The sequence below is a fragment of the Acomys russatus genome, chromosome 3 (assembly GCF_903995435.1).
Source record: "Acomys russatus chromosome 3, mAcoRus1.1, whole genome shotgun sequence".
Classification (NCBI taxonomy): domain Eukaryota; kingdom Metazoa; phylum Chordata; class Mammalia; order Rodentia; family Muridae; genus Acomys; species Acomys russatus.
The window spans coordinates 50,024,712-50,040,792 of NC_067139.1; the positions used below are offsets into that span (position 1 = coordinate 50,024,712).

The 16,081-nt window shown below is 42.4% G+C and overlaps 1 non-coding gene across 1 annotated transcript; it reads right to left on the reverse strand.

Moving 5' to 3' along the window:
• Positions 1 to 15,103: 15,103 nt before the first annotated feature.
• On the reverse strand, positions 15,104 to 15,242 carry LOC127187273 (small nucleolar RNA SNORA48). Its single transcript, XR_007830433.1, has one exon. It is a non-coding gene; the product is annotated as a small nucleolar RNA SNORA48 (small nucleolar RNA).
• Positions 15,243 to 16,081: the final 839 nt, after the last annotated feature.

Sequence of the window (16,081 nt, forward strand, 5' to 3'; positions counted from 1 at the left end):
CCATCAGCTACATATGTGGGGGAGGCAGGCTAGGTCCAGTCCATGCATGCTTTTTGGTTGGTGATTCAGTCTCTGTAAGCCCCCATGGGCCTAGGTTAGTTGACTCTGTTGGTTTCCTTGTGGAGTTCTTGTCCTCTCTGGCTCCCTCTATCCCTCCCTCTAGTCTTCCACAAGACTCCTCAAGCTCTGCCTAATATTTGTCTGGAGGTCTCAGCATCCGTTTTGATGCACTGCTAGGTGGAGCCAATCAGAAGACAGTTATTCCAGGCTCTGATCTGCAACCGTAGCAAAGTATCATCAGTAGTTTCAGAAGTTGGCTTTCTCTCATGGGGTAGGTCTCAAGTTTGGCCAGTCACTGGTTGGCCACTCCCTAAATCTCTGCTCCATCTTTATCCTTGCATATCTTGTAGGTAGAGTAAATTTTGGGTTTTGTGGGTGGGTTGGTGTCCTATTCTTTCCAATGGAAGTCTGGCCAGGGTTGGAGGTGGCCACTTCACTCTCCATGTCCCTCTCTGCTAGGACTCTCAGCTAGATTGGCCCTCTCCCGCCACACCTGATCCCCACCCTCATTCCTCTCCCCACAGATTTGCCCACTCAGTTCCATCTCTTCATCCATTTCCAATGCCCATTCTGTTTCCCTTCTGAGTAAGATTTAAACATCCTTTCTTGGGCTCTCCTTGTTGCTTAGCTTCTTTGGGACTGTGAATTGTGTGTGGTTATCCTGTTGTATATGGCTAAAATCCACTTATCCTTGAGTACATACCATGTGTGGCATTCTGGGTCTGGATTACATCACTCAGGATGTTGTCTAGTTCCATAAATTTGACTGCAAATTTCATGATTGCTTTGTTTTTAATAGTTGGGTAGTATTCCATTGTGTAAATGTATCACAGCTCCTTTATCCATTCTTCAGTTGAGGGACATCTAATTTGTTTCTAGACTCTGGCTACTATGAATAAAGCTGCTATGAACAAAGTGGCGCTAATATCCTTGTATGTTGAAGCATCTTTTGGGTATATGCCCAGAAATGGTATAGCTGGGTCTTGGGGTAGAATTATTCCCAACTTCCTGAGATACCACCAGATTAATTTCAAAAGTGGATGTACAACACATTGGCACCAACAGTGTAGAAGTTTTCCCCTTGCTCCACATCTTCTCCAGCATGTGCTGTTACTTGAGTTATTTTTATCTTAGCCATTCTGATGGGTGTATGATGGAATCTCAGTGTCATTTTGATTTGCATTTCCCTGATAATTTTGAGCATTTCTGTTTTTAAAATCATTTCTAATTTATTTATTTATTTGTTCACATTTCATAATCCCTCCCTCCTCTCTTCCAGGTCTCACCCTCCCTTCCCCTATATCTCCTCTCCTGTTCCTCAGAGAAGGGGAGTCCCATCCACCAATTGACCCTAGCTTATCAACTTATATTAGGACTGAGCACATCCTTTTCTCCTGTAGTATGACAAGACAACCCTACCAAGGGGAAGTGATCAGAAAGCAGGCAACAGAGTCCATTTCAGAGACAGCCCCTTCTTCCATTACTAAGGGACTCAAATGAAGCCTGAGCTGCTCATATACTACATCTGTGTAGGGGGCTGAAATCCAGTCCTATGCATGGTCCTGGGTTGGTGCTTCAGTTACCAAAAGCCCCTCTGGGATCTAATTAGTTGACTCTGTTGGACTTCCTGTGACACTCCTGTCAACTCTAGGGCCTTTAATCCTCTCCTTTTCCATAAGACTCCTATGCTTCTCCCAATGTTTGGCTCTGAGTCTTGGTATCTCTTTGGATCCACCACTGGATGGAACCTCACAAAGGACAGCTATTCAAGACTCCTATCTGCAAGCATAGCAGAGTATCTTTAATAGTGTCAGGGGCTGGTTCACTCTTGTGGGGTGGGTCCCAGGTTGGGCCAGGCATTGGATGGGCATTCCCTCAATTTCTGCTTCATCTTTATGCCTGCATATTCATTTTCATTGAATTTTAGGAAATTGTTACTTTATTCCTTGAGCCAGGTCTGCCTTTATATAGTACTTGGTCTTTTTCCCTTGCAATTTTTAATAATTTTAATTTTTTTCTGTATATTTAGTGTTCTCTAGGGAGACAATTTTGTTTTCTGGTCTAATCTATTTGGTGTTCTGTAACTGTCTTGAACGTTTACAGGTATCTCTTTGTTTAGGTTGGGGAAGTTTTCTTCTATAATTTTGTTGAAAATATTTTCTGATGGTGGAGCTGGGAATCTTCTCTTTTTTCTATTCCTATTATTCATTGGTTCTGTCTTTTTGTAATGTCCCTGGTTTCTTGGATGTTTTGTGTCAGGAACTTTTTAGATCTAACATTTTCATTGTCAGATGTATCTATTTCTTCAATCATATCCTCTACACATGAGATTCTATCTTCCATCTCCTGTCTTCTGTTTGGTGATGCTTACTTCTGTAGTACCTGTTCTCTTCCCTAAGTTTTCCATCTCCATGATTTCCTAGGTTTATGGGGTTTTTTTTATATTATTTTATTCATATTACCATTTTCATCTCTTCAACTGTTTTATTCATTTCCTTCAGCTGTTTGATTCTGTTTCCTGCATATCTTTAAGGAATTTTTTTCATTTCCTCTTTAAAGGCCTTGTCCATCTCCATAGGAATAGATTTAAGGTTATTCTCTTGTGTTTCAGTTGTGTTAGGATAGCTAAGGCTTCTTGCAGTATGATAGCTCTGGTCATGCTATATTTCCCTGGATTTTGTTGATTGTGTTCCTGAGCTGGCCTTTAGCCATCTGATTGTCCCTGGTGTTGGCTGATTGATCCTGGTGCCTCCTGGACTTCTCTGGAAGGTAAGAAGATCCCTAGGACAGAGGTTGGGTATTGCTGGTAACCAGCATTCCTCTTCAGGTTGTATGTTGGAGGTTGGATATCAGGGATAGTCCATAGCACTCTTCCTTTGGTTGTGCCCCATTTGGACCCACAGTCGGGGAATTAGGGTGCAGGTGGCTGTCTAACGTGAATCCTGAGGTCCAGTTAGTCTCTTCTGGAAGGTAGATAGGTCTGTCTAGAGGCTGGAACCAGGAAGTTGGGTAAAACCATGTGGAGGCTGGTACTATGTGTTCCTTGGGACTGAAAGTCCTCAAGAATATAAGTTGAGCTAGGGGCTGGAGGTTGGTTGATCATGGAGCCCTGGAGCCTTCCTTGGGGAAATTGATAGTCTTAGCATTCACCAGGGACTCAGATGGGTGGCAGTCAGCAGTGCAGCCTCATGTTCACTCTTATAGTGACTGAGCTCAACCACCCACAAATCAGATACCATGCGTGCTAGATTCCGCTATCATGGAATCCCTAAGATTGCCATTTTCATCAGTAGGAGACAAAAGTACTCCTTTGACAGAAATTTTGAAGTTGATCTTTGGAGTACACACACACACACACACACACACACACACACACACACACACACACACACACTATGCTACTCTCCTGCTCCAAGCAAACCAGGCAGCACATGCCTTGGCTCTTGTTTACAGTCCTTTAAGAAATTCTAAGCACAAGGAGAGACCAGAAGTTCTGAAATGAAATGGACATAGGGGAGGTTCCATGAGTAAGTGGGGGACTCAGAAATAGTAGAGCCTCAGGGGAAATAGGCATAGCATGAGCTTTGGGGTATACCAGGGTTTCTATTTCTATGAGGCACCATGATCAGGGCAATTCTTGTAAAGGAAAACATTTAACTGTGGTTGGTATACAGTTTCTGAGGTTTAGTCCATTATTCTCATGGCAGATAGCATGGCAGCATGTAGACAGACATAGCACTGGAGAAAGAGTGGAGAGCTCTACATCTGGATGGAATGGCATCAGAAGGATGCTCTGTTCCACTAGACCTGGCTTGAGCTTCTGTCAACCTCCCTAATGACAGATGTCCTCCAACAAGTGCCACTCCCTGTGAGACTATGAGGATCACTTTTATTCAAACCAGCACAGGGTGTACAGCACTGTCACAAATTCCACTGTCACCAAAAGTAGACTGGTATCAGAGCCATTAAAACATCCAGGGTCTCGAGCATATCAGATGGTGCATGGCAGGACCTGAAATCTCTATTCCTCAGCATGACCCATGTGGATTTGTGGATTGAAAGTCATGTATTATACCAGAATCTGTTTTTAATGAAAATGGTTTTAAACACTCATAACATTTGGCAAGAAAAGCTGAAATATGGTGTTTGTTCATTTTGTTTTTCTCTTCCTAGCATACTTAGGTAGGGTGGTAGAATAGAGAAAAGAAAGGATGGAAAAGCAAGCACAGAGACAACTTGCTATGCTAGTTTATAACTGAGGAAAAGCATTAAGACACTGTGGGCTGCTCTGTTAATGCTGAAGACTGCATTAATAAGAAATATTATGAACTCTGAGGATCACTCTTCTTTGAACACTGAAACTATGAGAGCAGTTAAGAATCACTGTGTTTCCTGTTCTCTGGCAGAAGTGTCTTACCTAGATTAAATAGGAGAATCTGGAAATTGCAGCAGACAGAACTGAGTAAAAATCAAGTGTTGAGTAGGGCATCCTCAGAGGGAAATGGCTAACCTGATTTATTTAAAAACCCCAGGTTAAGTCCTCAGAAGATGAAAACAGCTTAGAGACCAAGGAAAGGCTGAGCTATTCTCAGTTTTACTTAAAATCCTCACCAATGCCACAGTGGCTTTTCCTTTCCAGATGCCAACAGTTCCCAGGTCAAATGAAGCATGTGAAGGGGTTGAGGGAGGCAGTGGGCCTTCTCCAAAATATTGTTGAAGGCACATTAAGTCTCTCATACATGTACAGAGAGGTAACCCCTCACACTGAGATGGGATTCTTATTGGAGCACTGTGTCCATAGAGGCCACTGCTGGAACTGACAGCTTTTGATCCTTGTTAAGTGGCTTCCTTTGTAGAATTGACAATATGCTGAAGAGATTATTTGGATTAAGAGAAAGATAAACATTGGAATATAATATTTCAAGGCTAAATATTATCTCACATGATCTCATATGAGTCTAAGATGGTCCTGTGAAGTGCCCTCTCCTGGTATTTTCTATTGAAAAGCTTGGAGATTTGTAATATGGCCCTAGAAACTAGAATCCTGCAGCAATATAATGCCAGGATGAAAGTAGTCCTTCAGGAGCCCTACTATGGTGGAAGGGACTATCTTCCCATTCTGTTAGCTAAAGTAAGCTACTGAATCCCCAGCTCCTGTTTCCCAGTTTACATTTCATTTTCCTATAAGTTGCAACACACACATACACACACACACACACACACACACACACACACACACACACACACATATATATATATATATATATATATATATATATAGAGAGAGAGAGAGAGAGAGAGAGAGAGAAGGAGGGAGGGAGAGACCCACAAATGTCATATTTGTTTCTCTTTATTTATTTACTCAATCACTTTACTGCCTGATCCTATCCCCTTCCTTCCTCTCTTTTCAGTCCTGCCTTCACGCACACCCATTTCTCCCTCTCCTTCTTCTCAGAGAAGAGGAGGCCTTCAAGAGGTGCCAACTTAATCACCTCAAATCCCAGAAGGACAAAGCACACAACCTCTCCCTCTGAGGCCAGACAAGGCAGTCCAGCTGAAGGAAAGGCATCCAAAGGCAGGCAACACAATCAGAGATGGCCCCTATGCCCATTGTTAGGGGACTCACATGATGACCATGTTGCAAATCTGCTGCATTTATGCAGGGGGTCTAGATCCAGCCTATGCATGAGTCTATTGGAATCATGCTGACTATGCCAGTGGAATTGCTCCAAGGAACTGAGTCTAAAAATGTCTACTTCTTCTGTTCTCATTAACCTCTTTTCTCTCCTATCTAGGGTAGGTAGGTTGAAAGACAGGTACACACATTAAAGAACTCCAAAAAAGTAGGTTTGACAATTTCAAAGCCTACACAGACCAGATACAGAATGTCTTCTACTTCTACTTCTTTCTTTTAAGAAAACAAACACTGCATTCACCTTAGGTAGGCTTTGGACAGACCCTTTGCAGCATGACTCTTTTTGAGATCTCTTTACTCTAGATAGGGTACCAACTGACCAAAGAAATGACTCCATTCACAGCACTCTATGAGCCAATGAGTTTACAGAGGTTTCTATAGGTCCATGGGTAAGGGGTTACATCAGAGTTGACTAGGTAATTCAAGAACAGTCTCATTGTCCAAAAGTCCACCCAAACAAAGGTAAGGATTTGCAAGAGTTTCATCCTTAGTGTTCCCTGCCCAACCTGTACTGAAGAGTCTCTTCTCTCTAGAAATCTCTTCCTGCTTTTATAACCTTGGGGAGGGGCCTAATGAATCCTTAACTTCCTGAGCTTCCTGAACCCCACAAGCTTCTTAAGCATCTTAAGATTCTCTCTTCTTTATTTCCTGCTATTGGAGGAACTAGCTGCACAACCCCACTCATGCTCTGGAGCACACTTGGAATTTCTGTAATTGTCAAATTGATCACCATAAAAACTTTCATGGGAAACACTTGATTATACACAGAAGTAATCTTGGAAGCCTGTGTATAACTCAGGGGTAGTGTTTATGTAACACAAATGAGGCCTGGACTTCCAGTAACTCCCACAAATACAAGTGAACATGGCATGGTACCTACTGCTTCTGTGTTATATGGTTCCCAGCCCTGGTCATAGTCTAGGACCTAAAACTAGAGTCTGGATGTGCAGTAGGGAGGATACCTTTGTAGAAGTGACACTCATTTTTTTTATCCAGATGACTGTGACAATTGTATTTCTACATCTTGGACTTTGGAGTATTCTTCTATTGCTTCATGACTTCACCACCAGTGTACCAAACAACAGACTCAGGAAGGAGGTCCTATACATCAATCTGCATTAAATACCCACAATATGAGTGATGGAACCTACAAGTGGTTCTAGATCCCAGCTGTCAATTAGTGGCATTTGATGTGTCTGTCGTGAACATCCAGTTATTGGGGGGGGCAATAGCAAATGATTACTTATATTCTTTTATGTCTATGAAGCTCTGAATATAAGCAGATGTTCTACGGGCCATTAAGTTCTGGGATTATTTGTCATGTAGTAGTAGTAGATAAACAAACATCTACAAAGGATATGCATGTTGATGGCATGACCTTCCACATTTTTTAGCTTGAACAAGAATTGAAGTGACTATCAAGAGCAACTTTTAAGGATAAACCTGCACCCACTGGGTATCTGGATGGCATGGATGCATTCCTAAGTGCTGCTGCAGCATAATCCAGACCCTCTGCTTTCTGCAACACTGAATGTGCTGACCACTAACATCACATTATCCCCTTTCCAAATACAGGCAGAGAAACCCTGGGAGTACCTCTCACCACTTATGCCAAGAAATTCAAGACACCTACACAGGATAGAAGTTCTATTCACAAAACTCATCTTGGACTTCCTTGACCTGAAAGCTCATAGGTCACAAGCAATGTGTATGATAAATAATACCTGGTACCATCACGTTCCTGAAGATATTTGCTTGTCTTATGTCATAACTCTTCTTGATACTGTTAGAACTTAGGGGGTAAGGGGAGCTCACATGGAGTCAACCTCCAGAGGAGACTTAGGACAGATGGCATCACACCACAGGCAGCATGAAGGTTCCTGAAGGGAGAAAGGGGTCTCCAATTCCAGAAATGAGCTTCACTAGGTGAAGGACCTCCATGTATAAATAACAGATCTGAAAGGAGAAAGCCTTTAATCCCAGAGTATCTGAAGAGAGAAAGCACCTTAGCCATAGGTAGCCATGATGGAATATTGAATGGAAAGAGACAGAGAGCCCTTCAGTTATAGAAGACAAAGGAGGTTTATGATTCCTATAGGTTTGTGTGTTTGAGGTGAGGGAAGTGGAGCTAAATACCATGTGACATAGCCCTGCCTAACCAGGAGACGGGGAGGCAATTATAAAGAGTAGCTATTACTCAAGTTCATATTGGACTTCTCACAGCTCTCACAGCTGTGGCAGGGAAAGAGACTGCAAGACCACATCACACTTTGTTCAACTCCCTGTCCCAGAGGGAAAGTTGCAAGGAAAGTGTGGCATGATTTCTGACAGTCTCTTATCTGATGAATATGACCTCTCCAAATGCCCATAGCATAGCTTTCTGGAAGACTGATCTACTGCATCCATATCCATGCCTTTTGTCATGTCACTTTACTGAGCTTCATGCTGCAAGAAAGAATATTTCACAGCCCCACTGTTGTTGGGTTAGGGCATGTGGCATGCCCTGCCAACCGAATATAAGTGGGTGGGTCAGGGGCCACTCTAGCTTAGACTTGGAAAGCAGTGCCTGTTGCCACCTTTCATCATCACCAAAATGAGTGTTTCTATCTAGTGATGTGTCAAAGTTTGCTTTAGCTATTGAATTAACACAAAGCTAGCCTGGCCTAAGAAGAGGAATTTCACCTGGGGAATTGCCTCCAGTTGGCATCTTGCCAGCCCACTGTAAAAAGTTTGCTCCTTAGCCAAATAGGTCTGGACTTTATGAGAAAGGGAGCTGAACAAGCCAAAGGAAGCCAGCCAGCAAGCAGCATTCCTCCATGGCCTCTACTTCAGTCCCTTCCTTGATATCCTGCCCTGGCTTCCTTCCATGACTGCCTATAAGCTATAACATGAGATAAAACCTTGCCTTTTCAAGTTTCTTTTGTTCATGTTATTTGCCAACAAAAGAAACAAAACTAGGGAATAGAAGAAACCTAGCCCAGAAGCCTGTTGTAACATACACCCTGTCAATGGTCCCCAAAAAGGAGAGTTGGCTTTGCTAACACATGTCTGTAAGAACACTGGCTCCTTTCTGATAGCCAAGCACTCTCCTGACTTGGACCCCTGCAGAATACCCTGGATCCTCTCAGGAAGCTCCTAGTTTGTTCAAGATAACTAGTGCTATCTTGCTGCTGATAGCCAAGGTTCTATTTTTCTATAAAATGGAAAGAGCATACCAAGACTATTTGGAATATTCTTTTTAACTGAAAGAATCTTACTCCTACCTGTCTTTAACTAGCACAGCCTAGTTCAAAGAGAACGGCTTTGGCAAATAAAAGAAAGGAGTAGTGGGAGAAGAGAGAGAGAAGGACAGAGAGAGAGAGAGAGAGAGAGAGAGAGAGAGAGAGAGATTAAAATTCAACATTTCAACCTCTATAGAGCACTCTAGGAGATGGATACAGAGCAAATTCTAACCTTAATCAAAAGATCATCGCACTTGTGCTTGGACTTTTAGCAAATGACTCTACATTCACAAGATGAAAAACACACCGTGCCTGGGCAGTTTAGACAAAGGAAACTTTCATTTCAGTTTTCTAGCTTTCTGCTTGCCAACCAATGTAACCAGATTTCTAACATGTAGTAGCCCTGGGGCTGGGGAGTATATGGAGTAGGGTGGAGGTCAGGGGCTACTGACTCTCTAGTAAATAAAGATTGAGATCAAGTTAGTCAGAAACCCTGTGGCCTAGGCCCACACAGTCTGTCTGGGCTGTGGTATGTTATTTTTATAGTAGTTTCCACAACCTTGGTGTATTTTTCTGTGTAATCAATCACACCTCATTGTTTTCTAGTCTCTCAGCTGTTCCCTTGACTCTGAAGAAGCATATGGCACCTCATAGACAAAATAAACACTGGCCACTTGGCAAATCTATTTCTCAGTCTACAGAAAGGGCTCACAAGCCACATTCCATCATCCATCCTGCAGGTGCAGCATTCTCATCTGCAGCAGTTTTCTCAGTTGCCACAAAAATATTTTCATTCTCCTGTGCTTTAAAGGAAGCAAGATCTCCATGAATGTTAATGCTGACACAAAGTCCTTCACTTTGACCCTATATTCTCACTCATCATTTTACAAAAAAAAAATAGAGGAGGGAAAGGCAGAAAGGGATTTCTTTTTACTGTGTTCACCTCAAAATACCTGTACCTGTGGGTTTCCATATTCTAAAACATACTAAATATCAAAAGCTACAATTTAGGAAGTCTATGCCTATAATAGAAAGCACACTTGTGTTTAAGACATTATGCATGAATGCTTCCCCCACACCCACCACCCGCACCCCATGACCCTCCATCAGATATGGAGATGCAGAACTTGTATTTTTCAATCTTACTTTAGTCCAATATATCCTCACTATGCTCCTTTTCCTCCCTTTTGAAACAATCATGTATATTCCATACCATTGTATGTTGGAAGTATGCGATCTGCTTTTTTATTTTTATTTTAAACAGGGTTACTGTAGGCTCAATTTTCTTAGCCAATATATTTTATTAACAACCTATTAACCAAGCATATGTCACTTATAACCCAACTAACCAAAACTATAGGAAATGAGGATTAAGGAACACAACAACAAACCCATAAGGATATCAGTTCCGGAGTGATTCTCCTGGTGTAATCAGCAGGATTTCTTCTGATGGAACCTGGGGTAAGCAGAACCCAGAACCCGAAGCCTTCCCTCAAGTGGTTCTCTCTAGGGGTGTTTCAAAGTGGAGCGATGAACAGTCAAAACTATCCGAACTCTCTAAAAAGCCCCTCCTCCAGTTATGGGCTCATTTATATATCTCCTCCCAGAGACTGTTCACGAGATCTTTTCAGCTGGCAACAATCAAGCTCCCTCATGAGGTGGTTGGTCTTCTAGTGGATTAACCTCACCTGTTCTCTCATAAGACCATTCCGGTCCCACACTTGGGATCATAAAAGACAGGTTTATCTTTCCTTCAGGTTACAGTTAAGAGATTGCCATGAGTCTTGGAAGAGACCTTAAATTTTGGACTTATAAACAGTGTTCAGACTGTGATAGACATTGGCGACTTCTGAAGGTGGTCTACATGCATTTTTTGAATTGTGATATGGCTACAATCCTATGAGGACCAGGAAACGGAATGGCTCTCATAGGTTTGTATATTTGAATGCTTAGTCATCAAAAACTAGCACCGCTCAAGAAGAAATAGGATTCAGAGATGTGGCTTTGTGATAAGAGGTGTGGCCTGGGGAAGGAAGTGTGTCATTGGGTGTAGGATTTTAGGTTTCAAAACCCCATGCCAGGCTAAGTATCCCTCTCTCAGCTTCCTATGGATCAGGATGTAACTCTCAGCTGACTATTGCTACACCACCTACCTTCATGCTGCCATCTTCCCTGCCATGATGGTAATGGACTAAATCTCCAAAACTATAAACAAATTCCCAGTTAAATGCTTTCTTTTATAATAGTAGCTGTGGTCACACTGTCTCTTTGCAAGAATAGAACACTGACTAAGACAGAAGTTGGTACCAGTTGTTGTAACCCCCTTAACCTGCTTAAACTCTCTAGCCCCTCTCTTGAGACCTACTTTAGCTCCTAGCATAACTGTGGCTCCTCCGTTAATGCCTTCTGGTACTTTTAGCAGATCAGAAGCCATTTTTTTCTCCAAATTTCTACTTTGATCATAAAATGTAATTAAGTTCAAGTTCTCAGGCTCTATCTGCCTGGGAATAGCCTTTTACTTACAATTCAATAATTATTGAACGTTCTGCTTGAATTCATGATTTATGTTCTGCTTAAGTAAAACCACATTACCCTCTATGTTCCTTTCTCCTCCTGGAATGCTGGGGAACTAATAAGTCCCCAAGCTTATATCTTAAGCAATCAGCTTAAAAATGTGTTGTCTAGCCACCTGGATACATTGTGCTTGCAATGAAATAGATTCTCCTTGTGTTTAGCTAATTAAAATGATATAATGCTGCCCTCTCCTTGTTTCCCACCTGGTTAACTGGTTGTTACCTGGTGATGTTTTTTTCTTATAAAAAGCCTGCCTTAGAAGCAGACCAACATCACAGTTTGGCTCTTGAATCTACTGTGTCCCTGTCCATGGTCAGTTTTTGGGTGTAGATTTCTAATAAACCATAAATATCTCACTGAGATTTGTGCTCCAGTGCTTTGTGTGGCAATTGTATTATAACACCAGTGAGCAGGGTGATGTGATAGGCCTAACTGTGCTGCTTTTGGGGAAAATGTGGAAGGTTTGGGGATTTTGGACTTGAAAAACATTTGAATACTTGTAGTGAGGCTTACCAAGACATCTGAGAAGGAGCATCAACAGCGCAATTGAGGGTCACGGTCATGTGAACTATAGGAGCCCAGCACAAGAAGTTCCAGAAAGGAAGATTACTAAGTGGCTAATAGACTATTTTGTGATATTTTGGCAAAGTAGGTGGCTGTTTTCTGCTCTTATTCTAAAAATCTGCCAGAGACTAAATTGAGGAGTTTTGAAATCATGACATTGGCAGGGGAGATTTCAAGACAGTCTAGTATTGATTGTGTCATGTGATTATTAGTGGTCTTTTTTATGCAGATCTATAATGAAAAGGAGTAAGCTGAGCAAGAAAAAAATGTACAGTTTGAGAAGAAAAGCAGCATCAGTAAATATAATGTAGCAGGCAAACATTCTCGTGCGCTAGGCAATAAAAAGGTTTTGGGGGTTTTTGTTTGTTTGTTTTGTTTTATTTTATTTTATTTTTTTAGCTTGATGCTAAATGGGATAAAGATAGGGGTTACGTCAGGACAAGACTCCACTCCTGGTACCAACTTTTTTTTATTCACTGTTCTATTGCTGTGAAGAGACACCATGATAATAGCAACTATTATACGTGGGGCTTTGTTTAGAGTTTCAGAAGTTTAGTATATTATTATCATGGCAGAGAGCATGGCAGAATTCAGACAGGCACTGGAGCAGTATATAAAAGATACATCCTGTTCCACAGGCAGCAGAAAAAAATAGACATTTGTCCTGATGTGTGTTTTTGAAATCTCAAAGCCCATCCCCCATCCCCCAGTAACACACACATCCTCCAATAAAGCCACACCCACTCCAACAAGGCAGCATCTCCTATTCCTTTTACTCTTTCTCAAAGTATGTCACTCCCTGATGACTAAGCACTCAAATATATGAGTGTATGGGAGCCATTCTTAATCAAACCACCACAACATCCAAGTGCCTCATCTTGAACATGGAAAATTCTTTGTATAAGCTACTTTCCACCATCTCCCTGGAGATAGTCACTAAGAAGAAGGACATTTCCCCATTGAATGCTTTCAAGTGGCATTTCAAAGCAAGCAAGTGTGATGGGAGTTATCACCACACACATGAGACATTCTTTCAACTACTAGATAAAACCATAAGGTATTCAATTATAAGGATAGCAGATTTTTCTTTTTAAATGGATAGGCAGTTTGGATTAAGTGAACCCCAAAATGAGGGTATTTTGTTTCCCTCCATTAGATAAAAATTAGAAATACCCTTAGCCCTACCAGATACTTTATCTTTCTCTCTTCCTCAATAAACACCCAAATCTGGTAACAACACACATGACTGAAACAGCACCTTGGACTCAGTCCCTTCTGGTGAGCACCTTTGAAACTATATTCTATATTCCTAGATTTCAGTGTGTTATATCTAGTCCTCAATTTCACCCCATCTTCTAAATGATTTTAGAGTCTCAACTTTTTTATAAGTATTTTTTGTTGATTCTTTGTGAGTGTCCCATCATGAACCTCAGTCCTGATATCTTTTCTGTCCCTTGCAACTTCCCCTCCCCAAATAAGACACAAACAAATGAAAAAGGATGGAGACTATCTGCTCATAGGAACTATAGTATGCCACCATGTGGGTCATAGTATATCCCTCTGTCCTCATATCTTCACTTGCAAATGTTCATTGCAATAAATCATTGGCTTGGTTCAAGATCCCTGGTTTTTATGATACCATCAGTATTGGATCCTTATCGAGACTCATCACAGGTATCCTGTTGTTTCCCTGTGTCATGAAGATACTGCTGCTTTGGAGCAGCTGAACTGGCCCTTTAGCTCATCCTAGACATTCTCAAATTATACAGATTTGGGGGTGGGTCAACTCAGAGGCCTGGATCTGGGCCTGGATGGCAGCTGAGCTGCTCAGTTCTCAGGCTGTTTCTTGCCTGCACCACCAGGGTGAACTCTCTAGCACTGTTCCATCTAGGCCACCATTGGCAGGAGGTAGGGTCAGCTCTCCTGCTCTATTGGAAGGGCCCTGCTGTTGAGATTGCAGTGTTTCCAGTCCAGATAGCCATTCTGATCTGGGCATTCGGTGTAGGACTCCCTTTCCCTAGCAGGGCCTGTTTTTTTGTTGTTGTTGTTGTTTGTTTGATTGTTTGTTTGTTGTTGTTGTTGTTTTTACCTAACTTTATCTGGAGAGTGTCTTTAGATATAGATGCCCCTAACCACATTTGTTATATGGCCCTTGACACAGCTCCCTGATAGCTCTCCCCTCCCTGTGCCTATAGGATAATTAGGCACTGTGTTCCCACTCATATGATAGGACTGTGTTGCCAAATGTAAAATACACATCCTAAAAGTGCCTGTCTCCAACCTATTATAAACATATTCTGGAAATCCCCACCCATTCCCCAAGGCCTATATAGCCTTTGTTCTCCCTGATTAAAGTTGAACTAGCTCCCGAAGAATTTCCTTGGAGTGTTTGATCTCTGTTGCATGCTTACAGCCATCCAGACCCTGTGTCCCATCTTCCATTCCTCTTGCCTCAGTGGTTTAGTGGCCATCAGCCCTCCAAGGAAGAGTAAAACCACGCTGTTCTCATGTCCTGTGGGCCATCTCATCTGCATCCACACCTCCAGAGCCAGCGCCACTGTGATGAGCAGTCAAGGTATAGGACCCACTCTCCCAAATGCTACAGCCTGCAATAAGCTGAGCCAGCTCTCCCTCTCTCATGCCCTCACTATGGACCCCAGTGGCAGGGTTGGCTACTCCTCTCCACCCTCAAGTCTCCAGTTCCATTTTATTTCATGATGCTCAAGCTGCTCCACTTCTCTTTCTCTCCCATCCGACTACCACATTGTTGTGGCTTCCATTGCAGGCTGCCATTCGGCTGGTGAAGCTCCTGAGTGACATGCTCCACCCATGCTATGTGTAGTGGCAGCAAGCAAGTATCTATAGCTCACCTGTGCCATGCACCAAAGGTCTGTGGGTGGTGTGGCAGTCAACAGTTCTCTGTCTGTCTTTCTTTTCCCATGCTGCACTGCCTGGATTTACTTTGGTTTGGTTTGACTTGGTTTGATTTTTATGAGTCCTAGGCATAGGACAGCTTTGAACACCATGCCAGGCACTAGGAAGAACAAAGGACTGTTATCTGCTCTGGCCCTTACTGATATAAGAACATCACCACCAACAAGGTGTCTCTTTGTTCATTACCAGAGGAGGAGGCTCAACTCTTGAGGCAAGACTAAAACAATGGCTTAGGAAGCCATTGAGTATGGACACCAGGACTCTCTTAGGCCCAATAAAAGAAAAGTACTACCTCCTGATCAGAATAATGAGATCAATTTGTGGTCCTGGGTGGAGACATGACAGTCTGATATGCTCCAAAGATTAGAATTTTGCTTACTATTCTCCTTCCCTTAAAAGTTAATTCAATTGCACCTATCAATTACCTGGTCAAGAGACTACCCTTCATGAATATTGTTGGACCTTGCTATTAATTGCTGTTCTTCATGAGTGGAAAGTCCTGAGCTCTGTGAAATGGAGGACTCCCTTTGTAAGCAGGGCTCTCCCTTCTCTGCTTGGTCTGGGAAGCCCATATCCCCACACCCTCTACCCGAAGACTGTCACATAGACCTTCAGAAAATTACAGGAACCTGGTTCCTGATAGAACCTGTCTGATGAGCACTGGAATTCCTGGAATGCCTCTCTGTGCTAAGGAGCTATCTCAGCTGCCTGCAGCCAATGACATTTGCCCACCCTGAATTTACCCATTCCATCCCCCAAAGTTCTATATAAACCTCATTCACCCCAAATAAAATTGATCTGCCACCCCGAAGCTGATCCCAAAAGATTATTTCTCTTTATGCTCATAGGCCACCAAACCCTACTCTCTGTAGCTTCTGTTCCCTTATTCCTGAGAATTGGTGGCCAATAAGAGAGAGTCATGGAATATGATTTATGTGAAGCCACACTATGAAGTTGAGAGGAATAATTATCCCTTTAGTGAGATAATGTGTTTTTCCTCCTCCAGAAACACTACCACGCAGTTGCTTAGGGA